This window comes from Drosophila miranda (genome assembly GCF_003369915.1).
Source record: "Drosophila miranda strain MSH22 chromosome Y unlocalized genomic scaffold, D.miranda_PacBio2.1 Contig_Y2_pilon, whole genome shotgun sequence".
Taxonomy (NCBI): Eukaryota; Metazoa; Arthropoda; class Insecta; order Diptera; family Drosophilidae; genus Drosophila; species Drosophila miranda.
The window spans coordinates 13,191,148-13,209,600 of NW_022881614.1; the positions used below are offsets into that span (position 1 = coordinate 13,191,148).

An 18,453-nucleotide genomic window follows, 5' to 3' on the forward strand; every position below is an offset into this window, starting at 1 on the left:
CCTACTCACGATCGAGGCACCCGCAATCGTCGCCAGCATAAGCGAATACACTCGCGAAGTCGAACCACCAAGCGCATTCGACACAACAATCCTCCCCGAGAAACCCGACCACACTTGCGACCCAGGAATCGACGACCCACCCGAGGACGATTCGGAACGAATCTCCGACCCATGGCCTCCCGACATCGCGCCGAAAATACGGAAATTCCTATACAAGGAACTGCCAACACTCGCAGGCATCCGAGGAACGACGGGCCTAAAGGAACACACCATCGCCATGAGGGACAACCGACCCATAAAACAACGGTACTACCCGAAAAATCTAGCCATGCGGCGGATCATCGATGAACAGGTCGACCAACTGATAGAACCATCCCGGAGCCCCCACAGCGCGCCAATCGTCCTGGTCCGCAAAAAGGACGGGAGATGGCGCATGTGTGTAGATTATCGGCAGCTAAACGAGCGTTCCATCCCGGACGCGTACCCGCTACCCAGGATCAACTACATACTAGAGCGACTCCGAAATGCCCACTTCATCACGACCCTAGACCTGAACGAGGGGGAACGTTGTGAGTTGCTGCGGACACCGCAACTCTACGGTTATACCCGATACTAAGTCAGTATGGCTCTCCTCCGGCAGACGCAGCTAATATTAAACGACACGACAAAGAGTGCGTGCGAGAGAGACAGAAAATCAGTCTGAGCGTGACGTCGGGCGCTGCGTAGCCAGTGCAAATTGATTTGTTCCTTTTGGCTATAAAAATTATCTGATCTGGTCCAGATTCAGCAATCTGATAGATATGGTTGTTATCTATTATTCTGCGTTTTTAGTTTTCTCGAATGTGCAATATTGTGGATGCAACAGATTTTCGTCCTTTGTGGGGGCGGAAGGGGATGGGGCGAAATTCTGAGATATACGTTTTATAGTGAGATCTAACAGAAGTGCGGATACCAAATTTGGTTACTCTAGCCTTAATAGTCTCTGAGATTTGTGGATGCCCCAGATTTTCGTCCTTTGCGGGGGCGGAAGGGGGTGTGGCGAAATTTGGACACGAAACGGTCAAGGTCCGATATCACAGGATGGTACCCACACAAATTTGGTTGCTCTTATAGGTTCTGAGATCCTTGAACTCATATTTTGCAATTGGCAAAACCGACCATGAAACCTGTGTGTTAGAGAGAGACAGAGAGAGAAAGAATGAAATTGTTTTCTTGATTCTGGCTATAATAATAATACGATCTGGCTGAGATTTTACACTCTAGAATATATAGTCATCCTCTACGATTCTGCGTTTTTGGTTTTATCGTATCTTTAAAAATGTGGATGCCACAGATTTTCGTCCTTTGTAGGGGCGGAAGTGGGCGGGGCGAAGTTTTGAAATATTTTTGTAGCAGTGACATATCACAGAAGTCTGGATCCAAAACAACGTTGCTCTAGCTCTTATAGTCTTTGAGCACTAGGCGCTGAAGGGGACGGACAGACGGACAGACGGACGGACGGACAGACAGACAGGGCTCAATCGACTCGGCTATTGATGCTGATCAAGAATATATATACTTTATGGGGTCGGAAACGATTCCTTCTGGACGTTACACACATCCACTTTTACCACAAATCTAATATACCCCAATACTCATTTTGAGTATCGGGTATAAAAACGGGTATTGGCAGATACCAATGGCCCGCGACAGCCGGGAAGCCACGGCGTTCACGATACCCGGCCGAGGATTATACCAATGGAATGTAATGCCTTTCGGTTTACACTCCGCGGGAGCCACGTTTCAACGGACCCTCGACGCCGTTATCGGCGCAGACATGGAACCATTCGCGTTCGCATATCTCGACGACATCGTCATCGTCGGGAAAAGCTTCCAGAAACACCTGAACAACGTGAAAGAAGTTTTCGCACGACTGCGGAAGGCAAACCGACGGGTCAACACGGACAAGTGTGCCTTCATCCAACGCCGGATAAAATACCTGGGCCACATGATCAGCGAAGAAGGTATCCACACGGACCCCGACAAAATCGCAGCCGTAAAGGATCTGAGGCCGCCGACCAACCTGAAGGAGCTACGACAATGCGTAGGCATGGCCGGGTGGTACCGCAGATTTGTCCCAAACTTTGCCACCGTAGTCCAACCAATGTCACTGCTGCTGAAGAAAGGGAAAGCATGGACATGGGGCCAAGAACAACAAGACGCCTTCGACGAGCTGAAAACACTGCTCACCACCGCACCGGTACTCGCCTGCCCAGACTTTAACGTCAAATTTTCCCTGCAGACGGACGCAAGCAACCTGGGAGTAGGCGCGGTCCTCACCCAAGAGATCGAAGGGAAAGAGCGGGTCATCGCACACGTCAGTCGACGCCTCAACAAGGCAGAAGAAAACTACTCGGCCACCGACAAGGTGGCCTCGCCGTCATCTGGGCGATCCGACGACAACCACATACCGTGAAAACTATGCGTGCCCAAAAACGGCCGGACGAGAGTACTCCGCGAATGCCATGACGAACCAACGGCAGGACACCTTGGCGTCCGGAAAACCATCCTGAGGACAACACAACGATACTACTGGCCAGGACTACACCGAGACGTGCGACGGTACGTGCAGGGCTGCGTAAGCTGTCAGAAGTTCAAAGCCACGCAGCGCAAGGCCGTGGGCAGGATGCTCACACGTAAAGCCGAAGAACCCTTCGACACCCTGTGTGCCGACTTCGTCGGACCATTACCACGGTCCAAGCACGGGAACACCATCTTACTGGTATTCTTCGACACTCAAGAAAGCGACAACGGCGAACCTCGAACGAGCCTTCAGAGAACGAATACTGAGCAGCTTCGGCGTGCCGAAACTATTCGTCTGCGACAACGGGACCCGATCGTTCAGAACATTCATGCGAAGCGCAGGCGTGGAGCTGCAACACACAGCCCCGTATTGCCCCCAAGAACACCCGACAGAGAGAGCCAATCGGACTGTGAAAACGATGATCGCCCAGTTCGTCGACGACCACCAGAATACATGGGACGGCTCCTACCCGAGATGACATTGGCGATCAACTCCAGCGTTTCCGAGACGACCGGATTCAGCCCCGCCTTCCTCCTGCAAGGAAGAGAGCCCCGACTCCCCGGCGCCCTCTACGACGAAGTCACGCCCGGGACAGGAAGTACGCCAGAGACGGCCACCAGCAATGCGACGAGGCTGAAAGAAGTATTCGACATCGTCCGGAACAACATCCAGAGAGCCAGTCAAGAACAAGGGAGACATTACAACCTCCGCCGGCGACTATGGCGCCCCGCCGTCGGATCACTGGTACTACTACGCCAACAACACCTCTCAAACGCCGCCGAGGGCTTTGCGGCAAAGCTAGCCCCGAAGTTCGACTGTCCCTACCGGGTCAGAGTTTTCCATCGCCAAACATCGCCAAATTACAACACTGCGAAAGCCGAAAACACAAAACTGCAAATATCAACGACCTGAGAGAGTTCCACAATCACGAGTCCGAAGAACCCACTGACCTACTCGAGAATGCTGACATCGACGAAGAAAGCAACGAGACCTCAACCCGACGCCCCAACCACGGCACCGCTGAGTCAGCAAAATCCGGGACACCCGGCCAAAAGACAACACCGGCAAAAAAACGAGCCCAATGGCATAATACCGCCGAGAATGCAAGCGCAGCGAACCGCGCGACCACCAATTAATCGAACAGCGCTGACGCCAGCGAGAGAAGTAACGTAACGCTCACGACCGCGCGCCCCACAAATCCGCTGACGAAGCGAAGAGAACGAGGAAACCCAACGCAGACCACAGAAGAAACCACAAGAGCCCGACCCGCGAGTCCTCGTAACTCTCGCCGGGGAAGAAAGGGGAGGGTGTAACGAACCTAAACGGTTTCGATACAATCCGTCCCCCGACTTATAATGAGAGCATCGCACCACACCCCGCAACCAACGCCCCCCCTCAGCAAGCAACCACCGATCAACACGCGCCAACTCCAGAACGACGACCAAAGACATCAGGTCACGCGAACTTTCCCCACTCCAAGCCAAGCCATCGGCCGAGTGCGGTCTTCCGGGTTCATCGACGGAGGAAAGTCGGCGCCGCCAAAATCTGCGACGATCACCAAGAACGGCAAAGTGCACCCCGACGCGGAAGTGCAGTTGCCAAACCCGCCGACCCAGCAATACGGGCCTATAAAAGACGGCGACGAGAACCAAAGAGCAACTTACACAGAGATCCGGCTCACAGTACGGTCGTGGTACCAAAACTTACGCAGAGACCCGGTCCGGAGTACAGACGCGGTACCCGGAACTCACAAGAAGACATCGGCGACCAATTAAAATAAGTTAATTTAAACTGCTAAGAAATACAATAAAGTGTCGAATTATCAAAGTAAAAACACCCGGTTGCGTAAGTTCACTCCAATTAGTCGAGGCACCGACGACACCGCACCACGAGTCCACGCAGCCGTTTCGTATACACCACGAGCGACGCCCATTCTAGCCCCGATCCACCTCTCTGCGATAGGCCGCCCCCCTGACGACGCCCTTAAGGTTCCATCCCATTTCTACAAATTTCTTGTGGATTGACCTCTGGATGTGACTGAGCTTGCCTCAGCCTGAAATAGGTCCATCACAGTGTTTAAGCGCTACGAGCTCGAACAGACATTATTGTGCCCGGTGAATCGGTAGCGTTGTGCCTAAGGTGGGCGTTGAGCCATGGAAGTGGAAGTGACGTATCCACTCCCCTCTCCTCTCTCTCATAGGGGTTGTTCGTTTGGCCTGGATGTAGGCGTGTATTACTGGTCTTAAATTGGGGATTTGAGAGGAGGGGAAAAGAGCTTTGATGATTGGTTTCAGCGGGTGAAAAATTGTATCAATTATCATGGAGAATAAAAGCTTATTGCTTTTCAAAAACAATTCTGGGCAGAAATCAAAACCCAGAACACCACCCAGAGTACCCGTACCCTCTTATTAGCCCGCTTTGTTTTGGCGAAGCTTCCCAGCTGTGACCGGGGATCATCACAACAAACCTCAGTCCCTGATCAGTTTGCAATAAATCTTCACGCTGGACAGAGGCTTGGAACATCATGTTGCCCCAAAGTGTCTTCTACAGAGCGCTAATGCTCGGCTCCTTCCTGTGCCTGCTGCACGGCAGCTTGGCCGAGGTGGGGAAGCTGGTTTGCTTCTACGATGCGGCAAGTTTTGTGCGGGAAGGTCAGTGGGGACTTCTAATCTTTGTGGGCCAAACAGATCAGAGGTTATCTGTCTCTCCATCTGTCTCTCTCTCTCTCTGGCAGGTCCAGCAAAATTGTCGCTCGTTGAACTGGAGCCTGCACTCAATTTTTGAAACTTTCTGGTCTACGGCTATGCGGGCATCGATGCGGAGAGCCACAAGATCAAGAGTCTCGACCAGGAGTTGAGCTACAATCGCCAGCATTACCGCCAAATAACTGCCCTGAGCCAAAGGTTTCCCCACGTTCGATTCGTCCTCGCGGTGGCCGGAAATCGGGATCTTAGCGCCGAGGGCGCGGCAGACAGCCGTAAGTACTTGGTACTTGGGTACTTGGGCAAGGGGTGCTCAAGAGGGCGTGGAGTGCGGTCCGGGGATGGTTCAGTACGGATTCGGTGGACAGCAAATCGCAGGAACACAAGGAACAGATCGCCACTCTTGTGAGGGAGTTGCGCAAGGACTTGCAACCCAGTGGAAAACTCTTAACCCTTAGCATGTTGCCCCACGTCGACGCAGAGCGTGAGTACTGAGACCAGGGTCCGTTTCCACTTCCAATGAATGTATGTGCTTCTAAAAACGTTGCTGGCTAAAAATACAAATGCCGCTACATGTATACATGTATGTACGTATGTATGTAGATGGCCCCACTGGTAACCGTATTTTTTGCCCCCGCCGGTACTTTCTAAAAAAAAACGAGGGGGAACGTTGTGAGTTGCAGCGGACACCGCAACTCTACAGTTATACCCGATACTAAGTCAGTAGGAGAGAGAGCCACTCCGGCAGACGCCGCTAATTTGAACGACACGACAAAGAGTGCGTGCGAGAGAGACAGAAAATCAGTCTGATCGTGACGTCGGGGGCTGCGTAGCCAGTGCAAATTGATTTGTTCCTTTTGTCTACAAAAATGATCTGATCTGATCCAGATTCAACAATCTGATAGATATGGTCATTATCTATGATTCTGCGTTTTTAGTTTTCTCGTATCTTCAAAATTGTCGCTGCCACACATTTTCGTTCTTTGGGGGGCGGAAGGGGGTGGGGCGAAATTTTGAGATATACGTTTTATAGTGAGATCTGACAGGAGTGCGGATACTAAATTTGGTTACTCTAGCCTTAATAGTCTCTGAGATTTGTGAATATCCCCAGATTTTCGTCCTTTGCGGGGGCGGAAGGGGGTGTGGCGAAATTTTGAAACAAACTCGTCTCGGTCCGATATATTAGGAGTGTGGATACCAAATTTGGTTGCTCTAGCTTTTATAGTCTCTGAGATCTAGGCGCTAATGTTTTACTCTAAGCAAAGCCGGCTATGCTACGTGTGTGTTAGAGAGAGACAGGGCGAGAAAAAATGAAATTGTTTTCTTGATGCTGGCTATAATAATAATACGATCCAATTCAGATTCTGCACTCGAAAAGATATGGTTATTCTCTACGATTCTGCGTTTTTGGTTTTATCGTATCTTTAAAAATGTGGATGCCACAGATTTTCGTCCTTTGTGGTGTCGGAAGTGGGCGGGGCGAAGTTTTGAAATATTTTTGTAGCAGTGACATATCACAGAAGTCTGGGTCCAAAACATCGTTGCTCTAGCTTTTATAGTCTTTGAGCACTAGGCGCTGAAGGGGACGGACAGACGGACGGAGGGACAGACGGACAGACGGATAGACGGACAGACAGACAGACAGGGCTCAATCGACTCGGCTATTGATGCTGATCAAGAATATTTATACTTTATGGGGCGGAAACGATTCCTTCTGGACGTTACACACATCGACTTTTACCACAAATCTAATATACCCTAATACTCATTTTGAGTATCGGGTATAAAAAGGCAGTAAAAACCTAGGAAGTAAAGCGAAAAAGTGATGAGGCGGGGGCCAAGCGTAAAGCAAAGTAAACTTAACGAATGGCATGGCAAAAAGGTGAGGCGGACAGAGCGGCGAGGGCAGGGTTGTCATGGACAGGACACGGCCCAGCACAGGGGAAGCAAGCAGGAGGTCGGTCTAAAGTAAAAGTTGAAATTAAACCAATTAGTTTCCTGCCACCATCCTCGGAAACGTCGCGTCGGAGCTGCAATGAGGCGCATAAAACCAGGCGGCAAAAGGACCAACGCAGCAGGTACTCTTATGTCATAGAGATGTCACGGTATGTCACGAGGGGTCGCAGTACTTATCGTTTGATAGTAACGATAGTTTACTTTCTTTTTATCGGTATGCGAGTAAAGCGGCGAGAATCATAGTCAGTTATACTCGTAAACAATGACTGTTGGTACTGAATCTTAGCAGGTTCCATGGGTTTTTGATTTTCGGCTAGCTTCCCACCCCAGTTATAGTAGAAAAGTAATTTTCCAGTGGAGTAAATCGAATGGAAAACCGATCAGCTGTTCATAGTGTACTATAGGATCGGTCACACATCGGGTATCGGGTACAGAGGTCCGTGAGTCGCGTGAGTGGGCGAAGACTGTACCTGAGCATCGCTAGCTCATATCCTTGGGGGTTGAATATCGGACTTCTTTCACCAGGCAGGTAGACGGGGTTGGGCTGCTTTTTAAGAGTATTTTAAACGACGGAGCGGCCTATGTAGTGGCTTGAGGGAGTGAGCGGGGTCTCGGGCTGTGGCCGGGGCTGGAGTGTAGATAAGAGGCGCCACGAGGGTGAGGAGGGCGAAGCGGACTCGGCGGATGGCGCCGTCATAAATTAATTATGATTTAACAACTTCAGCATGCAAATTAAATAACTGCGGTAGCGGATTGCGTTTTTAAAAAGTTTTTATTTAACTTTGTGGAGATAATGTTTTTTATACCCAATCGGCCGACTAATTATTTCGAATTAAATAAAACTCGGCGCAGAAATAAAATTACGATATGTTCTTTAATGCGTGACATCCAAATTGCAAGTGTGGCTTGCCTGACCTTTACATTGCCGCTCCGATCGCTAAGCGCAGCTTCGCTCGGCTGACGTCGGTAGGCAGACGCAAAGCGGAGATAGCGAAGAGCGAGCTGGCAGAGAGCGTTTAGCAGGGCAAGCACGCGCAAAGCTTTAACAAACAAATGAGTGACATAGACATAAGTAACAAACAAAATAAGCGGCTGAGGGCCAAGAATTAGGTGCTATTTGGCAAGCAGCTAATCGGCTGGGTTCTGCTCCGAACATTCACCCCCCGTTGGAAGGCAAAGGCTTTCAACAGATCCATCCTGAAGGGGCAGAACCGCTATTTTTCCAACGGCCCTCTTGAAAAGGCCTCTTTGAGTGCGGATGACGGCTACTCTGATGGTTCCATCTTTTCTTGGGATGACGCTCTCAATGCGGCCAAGCGGCCACCTTAATGGTGGCAGCGTTTCCTCCTTGATCATGACGAGCGCTCCTAGCTTGATGTTTGGAGACGATGACCGCCACTTGCTCCGCTCCTGAAGAATCGAAAGATACGCCGTGCTCCATTTTCTCCAAAACGCCTGCTTCATTTGACACAGCCGCTGCCATCGACTAAGTAGGTTGATCCGGAGATGCGCCACATCTGGCTCGTCGAATGCAGCTTTCAGGACTCCATTGAGAAAGTGGTTTGAGCACATCTAGATCATCGGGATTTTCTGTAATTGCATAAAGCGGACGGGAATTTAACAAAGCAGAGATTACCAAAGCCAAGGTCTGAATTTAATCAAGAGTAAAAATGTAGGTCCCGACGATGCGATGAAAATGATATTTAGCTGCTTTAACAGCCGCCTCCCACAAGCCCCCAAAATGAGGTGAGCGAGGGGGGATGAATTTCCAATCGATTCCACTAGAAACGCAGAGATGTGACACAGCCGACGTATGAGGATCGCTGAGGAACATTTGCCGAAGCTCCAAAAGCTCATTTTTTGTCCTAAAAAATTTGTAGCGTTGTCTGACCAGATGATTCGAGGTTTGGGACGTAGACTTATAAAACGCCTTAATGCTGCCAGAAAGGATTCTGTAGATAGATCCCGAACGACTTCCAAATGAGTTGCTTTGGTGCTAAAGCATACGAAGACAGCGATGTAACATTTGATAGGAGGCCTGCTTCTGACTTCCGACTTGTGATAAAAGGGTTCGCAAAAATCAACGCCCGTTGTGTGGAATGCTGGATTAGTCCTTACGCGATCCGCAGGCAAGTTTCCCATGATATGTTCCCTCAGCACTGGCTTCAAACGAAAGCATCTAACACATTTGCGAATGATTCCCGCAACATATTTGCGTCCACCAATAGGCCAGAATTTTTGCCGAAGCAGTCCGAGCAATCCTTGAGCTCCTGCGTGGAGAAACCTTTCGTGAAAGAAGATAATAATAGAGACAGTGACAGGATGTCCCTTAGGAAGCAGGATCGGGTGCTTCGCGTCGTAGTCCAATTCGGCATTTTGGAGGCGGCCTCCAACACGCAGAAATCCAAAGCTATCCAGAAATGGATTCAGTGAGGCCATCGTGCTTTTTGGGGGTAGGGCCTGTTTGCTGGCAAGGGCCCTTATCTCTTCCGAAAATTGTTGCTGCTGTATTGCCCTTATGAGCAAATGCGTACCATTTTTGATGTCGATTACGGTAAGTTGACCCTTCGACCGCGCTATGACTTTGTCCTTGAGAATGCAGAATCGATATATGTAAGCAAAGACGCGCTGCATGGATCCGAAGGAGTTTTGAAATTTGCAATCGTACGATACATCCCTTTCGTTTGAAACAACCAATGCTGCATGACGACGTTCTGGTACATCGGTCGGCAATTGCAAGCCTGCAGGCCACTCTGAGCTCTCAAGTCGCAAGAATGGTGGTCCAGAGATCCAAAGGCTGCTATCCATTAGTTCAGCGGGCGTGGATCCACGTGATATGATGTCGGCAGGATTCAACTTTGTGGGCACGTGATGCCAAGTCATTCCAGCGGTGAGCTCCTGAATCCGCTGAACTCGATTAGAAACAAATATATTAAAATTCAATGGTGATTCTCGAATCCAGGCAAGGGCTATGGACGAATCCGACCAGCAATGTATTTGGCATGGAGCTGATAATCCCTTAACTATGGTGGACACTAGTTCGGCTAATACGAGGGCAGCGGATAGCTCAAGCTTGGGGATAGTCATACTTTTCAAGTGCGCGACTCTGGATTTAGAGCATAAGAGATGACTTTGCACAATGCCAAGAGCTTCCGAACGCATGTATACACAGGCGCCATATGCTGCTTGGCTCGCATCACAAAACGCGTGCATTTCTAATCTGGCTTGCTGCCGAAGCACGTAACATGGAAACTTAAAGTTTTTAACCATCGACAACTGCGAAGTCAGCTCAATCCAAGTCGTATGTAGATCCTGGGGCAGGCTTTCGTCCCAATTCAACTTTAGGCTTTCGTTCCATAGCGACTGCATAAATATTTTAGCTTTTGTGATGATGGGAGAGATGAGCCCTGGAGGATCGTAGAACCTAGCTAGTGTAGACAGGACCGAACGCTTCGATATTGGGCCTGCAGCGGTTCCGACGTGAGCAAAGCTAAACCGAAGATTGTCTGTGGTGGGATCCCAAACTAGACCAAGCGCCTTGGTTACTTCATTCCCGTCATGAAAGGTAAGGAACTTTTCGCGATCCGCCTCCGATACGCCTTCTAAAGCAGCGGGTTCATTGGAACACCATTTACTTATGGGAAAACATCCTTTCGAAAGTAGCTCCTTTACCTGCTGACGAATCTTGATGACAGAATCAATGCTGTCCCCTTCAGATATGAGATCATCGACATAGAAATCTCTTCGAACAACATCAGCGCCAAGCGGAAAACGCAACTCTTCATCATTTGCCAATTGATGCATAGCACGAATTGCTAAGAAAGCGGCAGGTTTGGTTCCGTAAGTAACAGTCTCCAACTTGAACACCTGAATCTCCTCCTTCGGGTCATTGCGCCATAGGATGCACTGCACGTGCGTATCGGGATGGGAAACGCGTACACAGCGGTACATTTTGCAGATATCGCCACACAAGGCGACTTTAAACGAGGGGGAACGTTGTGAGTTGCTGCGGAGACCGAAACTCTACAGTTATACCCGATACTAAGTCAGTATGGCTCTCCTCCGTCAGACGCCGCTAATATTAAACGACACGACAAGGAGTGCGTGCGAGAGAGACAGAAAATCAGTCTGAGCGTGACGTCGGGGGCTGCGTAGCCAGTGCAAATTGATTTGTTCCTTTTGGCTATAAAAATGATCTGATCTGATCCAGATTCAGCAATCTGATAGATATGGTCATTATCTATGATTCTGCGTTTTTAGTTTTCTCGAATGTGCAATATTGTGGATGCAACAGATTTTCGTCCTTTGTGGGGGCCGAAAAGGGTATGGCGAAATTTTGAGATATACGTTTTATAGTGAGATCTAACAGGAGTGCGGATACTAAATTTGGTTACTCTAGCCTTAATAGTCCCTGAGATTTGTGAATATCCCCAGATTTGCATCCTTTGCGGGGGCGGAATGGGGTGTGGCGAAATTTTGAAACAAACTCGTCTCGGTCCGATATATTAGGAGTGTGGATACTAAATTTGGTTGCTCTAGCTTTTATAGTCTCTGAGATCTAGGCGCTAATGTTTTACTCTAAGCAAAGCCGCCTATGCTACGTGTGTGTTAGAGAGACAGGGCGGGAAAAAATGAAATTGTTTTCTTGATGCTGGCTATAATAATAATGCGATCCAATTCAGATTCCGCAGTCTTAAAGATATGGTCATTCTCTACGATTCTGCGTTTTTGGTTTTCTCATATCTTTAAAATTGTGGATACCACAGATTTTCGTCTTTTGTGGGGGCGGAAGTGGGCGGGGCGAAGTTTTGAAATATTTTTGAAGCAGTGACATATCACAGAAGTCTGGATCCAAAACATCGTTGCTCTAGTTCTTATAGTCTTTGAGCATTAGGCGATGAAGGGGACGGACAGACGGACAGACGGACTGACGGACGGACGGACAGACAGACATGGCTCAATCGTCTCGGCTATTGATGCTGATCAAGAATATATATACTTTATGGGGTCGGAAACGATTCCTTCTGGACGTTACACACATCCACTTTTACCACAAATCTAATATACCCCAGTACTCATTTTGAGTATCGGGTATAAAAAGCGGAAACGAAGCAGAGTTGTCAGAATTTTAGGTTGGATGGTGGGTCCAGCCATTAGCGCATCATTCAGTGATACTCCAGACTCTGTTTTGGCAGATCCATCGAACACTACGCGTAATTTGGTGGTTGTACTATCCTGCTTGTGGACGCAATGGTGAGGCAAGAAGTACTGCGGGAGGTCTGACTGCCGCGAAGCTGGCGACATGTGTCCTAAATCACGATACTCCTGGAGAAACTCCATATATTTTGCCTTAAGCTGTGCATTTTTTGCTAGCTTCCTCTCCAAATTGAGAAATCTACGTAGCGCCTGCTGATACGATTCTCCTAATTCCTCTAGACTGAATTTGGTTGGCAAGCGCACGGAGTAAGCTCCGGAATCTAGGCGAATGCAGCTTGTGACGAAATGCTGTTCGCAATGAACATCTTCCTCCGAAATTGATGAGGGCGAATAATCTCCATCGACTTCCCAAAACCGCCTTACAATATCGCACAAATTAGTCTCGCAAGCGGAGATGACAGGGGGATCTTCAACGGCTGCTAGCGCCGCACGGGCTTTCTCAGAGTTTTTAATACTTCCTGACACTATCCAGCCAAGTTTCGTCTTCTGCAATGTTGGCAATTGGTCTGACAGTCGAATCTGTCCAACGCACATTAATTCGAAGAACAAACCAGCACCTATCAACAGATCGACACGCTGGGGCTTGGCGAAATTAGGATCAGCCAGTTTTAGATTATTTGGCATTGGCCAATCCTTTGCGTCTAGGCCGAAGTTAGGCTGCATTCCTGTGATTGAGGCAGTGATAATTGCAGAGAGGAAACCGCGATAGCTTTCGTCTTGAGATTGCAGGACGATGTCTACAGCCTGGCTGGATGGTAGAATTGACTCTCCAATACCGGCGATTTGAACGTGAGACGGGTGAGGATCTAACTGCAGCTGATTGGCGAGTCTCGATGTTATAAAGTTAACCTGAGAAGCGGAATCTAAAATGGCACGACATGGAATAAGCGATCCAAAACGGCCCCTGACATATACGATTGCGGTAGCTAGCAGCACGTTTTGGCTAGGCAGAGATTTTTGACTCGAGGGGGAGGGCTAGTATATTTGCTTGCTACTAGGGCACTTGCAGGATCATGCTGGGTCGATTCCGTGCTCGCGACGGCAACTCAGCGTCAGCGCCCGACTGCATGTGGAGCAGTGGGAGATGCTTGGCTTGGCAATTTCTACATGGCCCTGACTTGCAGCGTTGCAATGAATGGCCTTTGTTGAGGCAGTTTAGACATAAATGGCGCTTCTTCACCTCCTTGTATCGAGAAAAAACAGGGAGATCTAGAAATGCCTGGCATCGGGATATGTAGTGATCGGAGGATTTGCAATACTTGCATGTTGAGCTATTATGATCGTTAATGGAGGTGATTAGGGTGCTAGGTTTACTTTCTCCCACCTGCTGGCTAGGAATTGTTACCATAGCCGATCCCAAATTTTCCAGCATCCGACATCTTGCTTCCAAGAATGAGGCCATGCTTGACCACCGAGGCAATCCTGACGTCGGCAAGTTCTCTTCCCATTTCTCCTTGGTCTTGTGGTCCAATTTCGTGCCTATGATGAAGATCAGCAACCCATCGGAAAGCAGCAACCCCTTGCAGCCCGAAAATAGCCTTGACGTGTGCCTGAAAATGTAACAGTTTATTATCGAATCGCAACATTAGTAAATTCAACGCCTTGTCGTAATTCTCCTCAGAAAGTTCCAAGGAACGAATCGTATCCAGCGCAGCACCATCTAGACATCCACGAAGATATTGGAATTTTTCGATGATTGGTATACGATGGTCTTTGTGCACCATTGTCGAGAACATCGAGTGGAATTCTGGCCAATTCATGTAGTTCGCACCGAATCGCGGAAGCTGCAACTCGGGCATTCGAGAACGGCCTATACTATTATAGGCGAACAACGACGAATTCCCGTCGAGAGTATGCCGAGCCGTTGAATTGGCAACATTTACCGTGCGAGCAGCCATCAACTCCCGCGACAGCCTGGACCTAACCTTGACATAAACATTCGAAAAGTCCAGCCGGGCATCATGGGCTAACTGCAGGAAATCCAGCCTTTCAAGGCTCGTTTGAGCGGCATCGAAATCCGCATTCATTAGCTCGATTTGCTCTAAGCGAGCTTGAAGTTCTGCCTTATCTAACTCGGCAAGCACTTCCTTGGTGAGAAAGCGATCCATGGCCTTTAGTTGGCGCGCGATGGACTCGGCCTTGTGCTTGTAGAAATCTACATCACTCGGCATTGCTGCGTTCGCGACATTGGTAGGCTCAGGTGCTGCAATGTTGAGGTTTTAAAAGAGTCACTCAGCACGACCGAAAAAGACACCCTGTATACGTATAAACGATGGAACCGAAAGCAAAGGGATTACAGCTGATGCCTTTGGCTGTGCGGCTGTGCGAGCTGTCCGATTCCGCTTTGTACCCCGCTTGTGTGTATTAGTGAGTTCGCTGCACTGCCTACCGCACTGCACTGGCCGAATTGTAGCGACAGAGAAATTAATAGCCAGCAATGCGTGTATGTAGGTGTATGTAAGTGTGTTTTAGTACCGAATTGTGCTTAACCGCCGAAAATTTGCTAGAGCTAACGAGTGTCGATCGCGACTAATTATTTCGAATTAAATAAAACTCGGCGCAGAAATAAAATTACGATATGTTCTTTAATGCGTGACATCCAAATTGCAAGTGTGGCTTGCCTGACCTTTACATTGCCGCTCCGATCGCTAAGCGCAGCTTCGCTCGGCTGACGTCGGTAGGCAGACGCAAAGCGGAGATAGCGAAGGGCGAGCTGGCAGAGAGCGTTTAGCAGGGCAAGCACGCGCAAAGCTTTAACAAACAAATGAGTGACATAGACATAAATAACAAACAAAATAAGCGGCTGAGGGCCAAGAATTAAGTGCTATTTGGCAAGCAGCTAATCGGCTGGGTTCTGCTCCGAACAAACTTTTAAGTTTACAGATATAGATTTAAGTTGAGGGTCACAAAGGATTCCGGACAAAGGGTTTGCGCGATCTTAGTTTTTAGCTCGACTTTTCGGTGTCGCTTCTGGATCAAGACTGACTTGAACTTTTTGATCTTTGCATCGTCGATCCCTTTCGGGAATAGTTTTTCTATAAACATCTCAACTGATTTCGCCATCCCGAGTATTGGATTTCGTCATCCAAAGAGAGAACTGTAAAATTCCCAAAGTGCAGGATCTGCAGAAAGCCGGGTGTGAGATTGTTTATGGGAAGCCGGGTATGGGCAAACATTGGTTTTCCATTTAGGCGAGTGTCAAAGATTGGTATTGTGGCGGGAGCCATTGAGATTGTACATCTTAGAAATCAATTAGGCGGAGGCCCAAGATTGAAATTGTTTTCGTTTTGGAAAGCCAAAGATTGTTTACAACTCGTATAAGAGCTCAATAGAATTGGGTACGTTAACTCCCCCCATTCTTAAATCTTTCGTCCCGATACATTTTGAAGTTCTGATAGAGCTCTAATTTCTTCTGACAGTATTTGAATGCTGCTTTCCACTATTTCTTCTGACGGTATTCTTATTGATTTAATAAGTACAAATTTGGTTAGTTTATAGCCGAAGTAAAATAACATTATCAATATCCAAATGATTAAAAATAATGTTGTTAATGGTAAGGCCGTATTACCTAATGTTATAAGGGGATTTAAAATATTAACATTATCAAAAGAAAATTGCTTATCATTCGATTGTATATAATCAACTAATTCAAAATCGCTATATCTATGATGCGATATATATCTTAGAATTTTACCCTTATCATTTATGTGGGTTATATTATTTATTAAAATTGTGTTGTTGAATATAAGGAGATACGAACCTAACAAAGTAGTATTGTCTACGATATTGAATGATGTCTATTTCTTTGTTTTTTTTCCTTTTTTTAGTGCAGTTGGCTTTAAAGCCATTAAGTAAATTGGTGAAACAGGTCTTCTTTAAATTTATTTGTGCGTAATTGTTAAAAGTTTCACTTTTAAAATTATTCATTAAATAGTATTTCTCCTTACATTCACAAACTTTTTCACTTATAAGTTATAACTAACATTCCATCATTTTGTGAGATGGCTCTTGCATGGTAAAACTTGCAAATATCTTTAATTTGAGGATATTTTATATAAATGATTATTAAATCTGCATTTCGAATTATTTTAACCGTTGCAATGTCCAGCAGATCAGACAGTTCAACAGGATGTTTTTCATGCTTATAAATGTCCTCTATTTCGTTTTTATTTAAAATTTTTGTATTGAAAATGTTTACTTTTAAGAGGGTTATGGTATTAACTAAATTTAGTAGGTCAAAAGTTATTAATTTTAAACGATGCTTTCTCAGTATCGTTTCTTCATTGAAGATGACATTTTTGATAGCAATTAAATTTCTTTGAAAAATTTGGAATTTATTACAAATTGTTTATTATTATTTTCAGTTAATTCATTTACTTTATTTTGTGTTTTCAAAAAGTCGTCATGATCAGGGCTGCCTGCTATCCATTTCCAAATGGTACCTAATTCATTAATTCCCCTTTTATTCCGTTTTGGAACTAATTCTGAAATCATTAATTTTAATAGACTTAAGTCCATTGATATTTCCCACTCATCGTCTGAATTAATTGATTTGTTGACATATTTGGATTCTGTATCAATTATCCCTCTATAAAAACTCAAATTAGTAATATGGAAAAGTTCGACGTATGTTTCATAAGTGTAAACGTCTCTGTCGTCTTTGAGCAATAGATAGTCACTATGCGTATAGTCAATTACTTCCGAAGTCGTCAATATAACAAAAGTCAGTACAAGTATATTCGCATACATTTTCTGGAAAAATGGAAAGCATATCCTTAATATTTAATGTTATCTTTATGTATAATTCTGTTTCTATTGTTGATTATAATTTTATTCGGTCGATTTTCCTTAACTACCTGCTTTTTGTATCGGGATTGAAGTTTGATTCTTTCCCCGAATTTCTTCTCATAAACTACTTCTCCTATTTTATTATACCCGATACTCAAAATGAGTATTGGGGTATATTAGATTTGTGGTAAAAGTGGATGTGTGTAACGTCCAGAAGGAATCGTTTCCGACCCCATAAAGTATATATATTCTTGATCAGCAACAATAGCCGAGTCGATTGAGCCATGTCTGTCTGTCCGTCTGTCCGTCTGTCCGTCCCCTTCAGCGCCTAGTGCTCAAAGACTATAAGAGCTAGTGCAACGATGTTTTGTATCCAGACTTCTGTGATATGTCACTGCTACAAAAATATTTCAAAACTTCGCCCCGCCCACTTCCGCCCCCACAAAGGACGAAAATCTGTGGCATCCACATTTTTAAAGATACGATAAAACCAAAAACGCAGAATCTTAGAGGATGACTATATGTTTTAAAATGGAAGATCTCAACCAGATCGTATAATTATTATAGCCAGAATCAAGAAAACAATTTCATTCTTTCTCGCTCAGTCTCTCTCTAACACACAGGTTTCATGGTCGGTTTTGCCAATTGCAAAATATGAGTTCAAGGATCTCAGAACCTATAAGAGCCAGAGCAACCAAATTTGGTATCCACACTCCTGTGATATCGGACCTTGACCGTTTCGTGTCCAAATTTCGCCACACCCCCTTCCGCCCCCGCAAAGGACGAAAATCTGGGGCATCCACAAATCTCAAAAACTATTAAGGCTAGAGTAACCAAATTTGGTATCCGCACTTCTGTTAGATCTCACTATAAAACGTATATCTCAGAATTTCGCCCCACCCCCTTCCGCCCCCACAAAGGACGAAAATCTGTTGCAGCCACAATATTGCATATTCGAGAAAACTAAAAACGCAGAATCATAGATAACGAATATAGCTATCAGTATGCCGAATCTGGACCAGATCAGATAATTTTTATAGCCAAACGGAACAAATCAATTTGCACTGGCTACGCAGCGCCCGACGTCACGCTCAGACTGATTTTCTGTCTCTCTCGCACGCACTCTTTGTCGTGTCGTTTAATATTAGCGGCGTCTGCCGGAGGAGAGCATACTGACTAAGTATCGGGTATAACTGTAGAGTTGCGGTGTCCGCAGCAACTCACAAC

General features: G+C 46.7%; 1 pseudogene; it reads right to left on the minus strand.

Moving 5' to 3' along the window:
* The window catches only part of LOC117193049, a 7,165-nt pseudogene extending 2,076 nt beyond the window's left edge, over positions 1-5,089 (minus strand).
* Between the last annotated feature and the right edge of the window lie 13,364 nt (positions 5,090-18,453).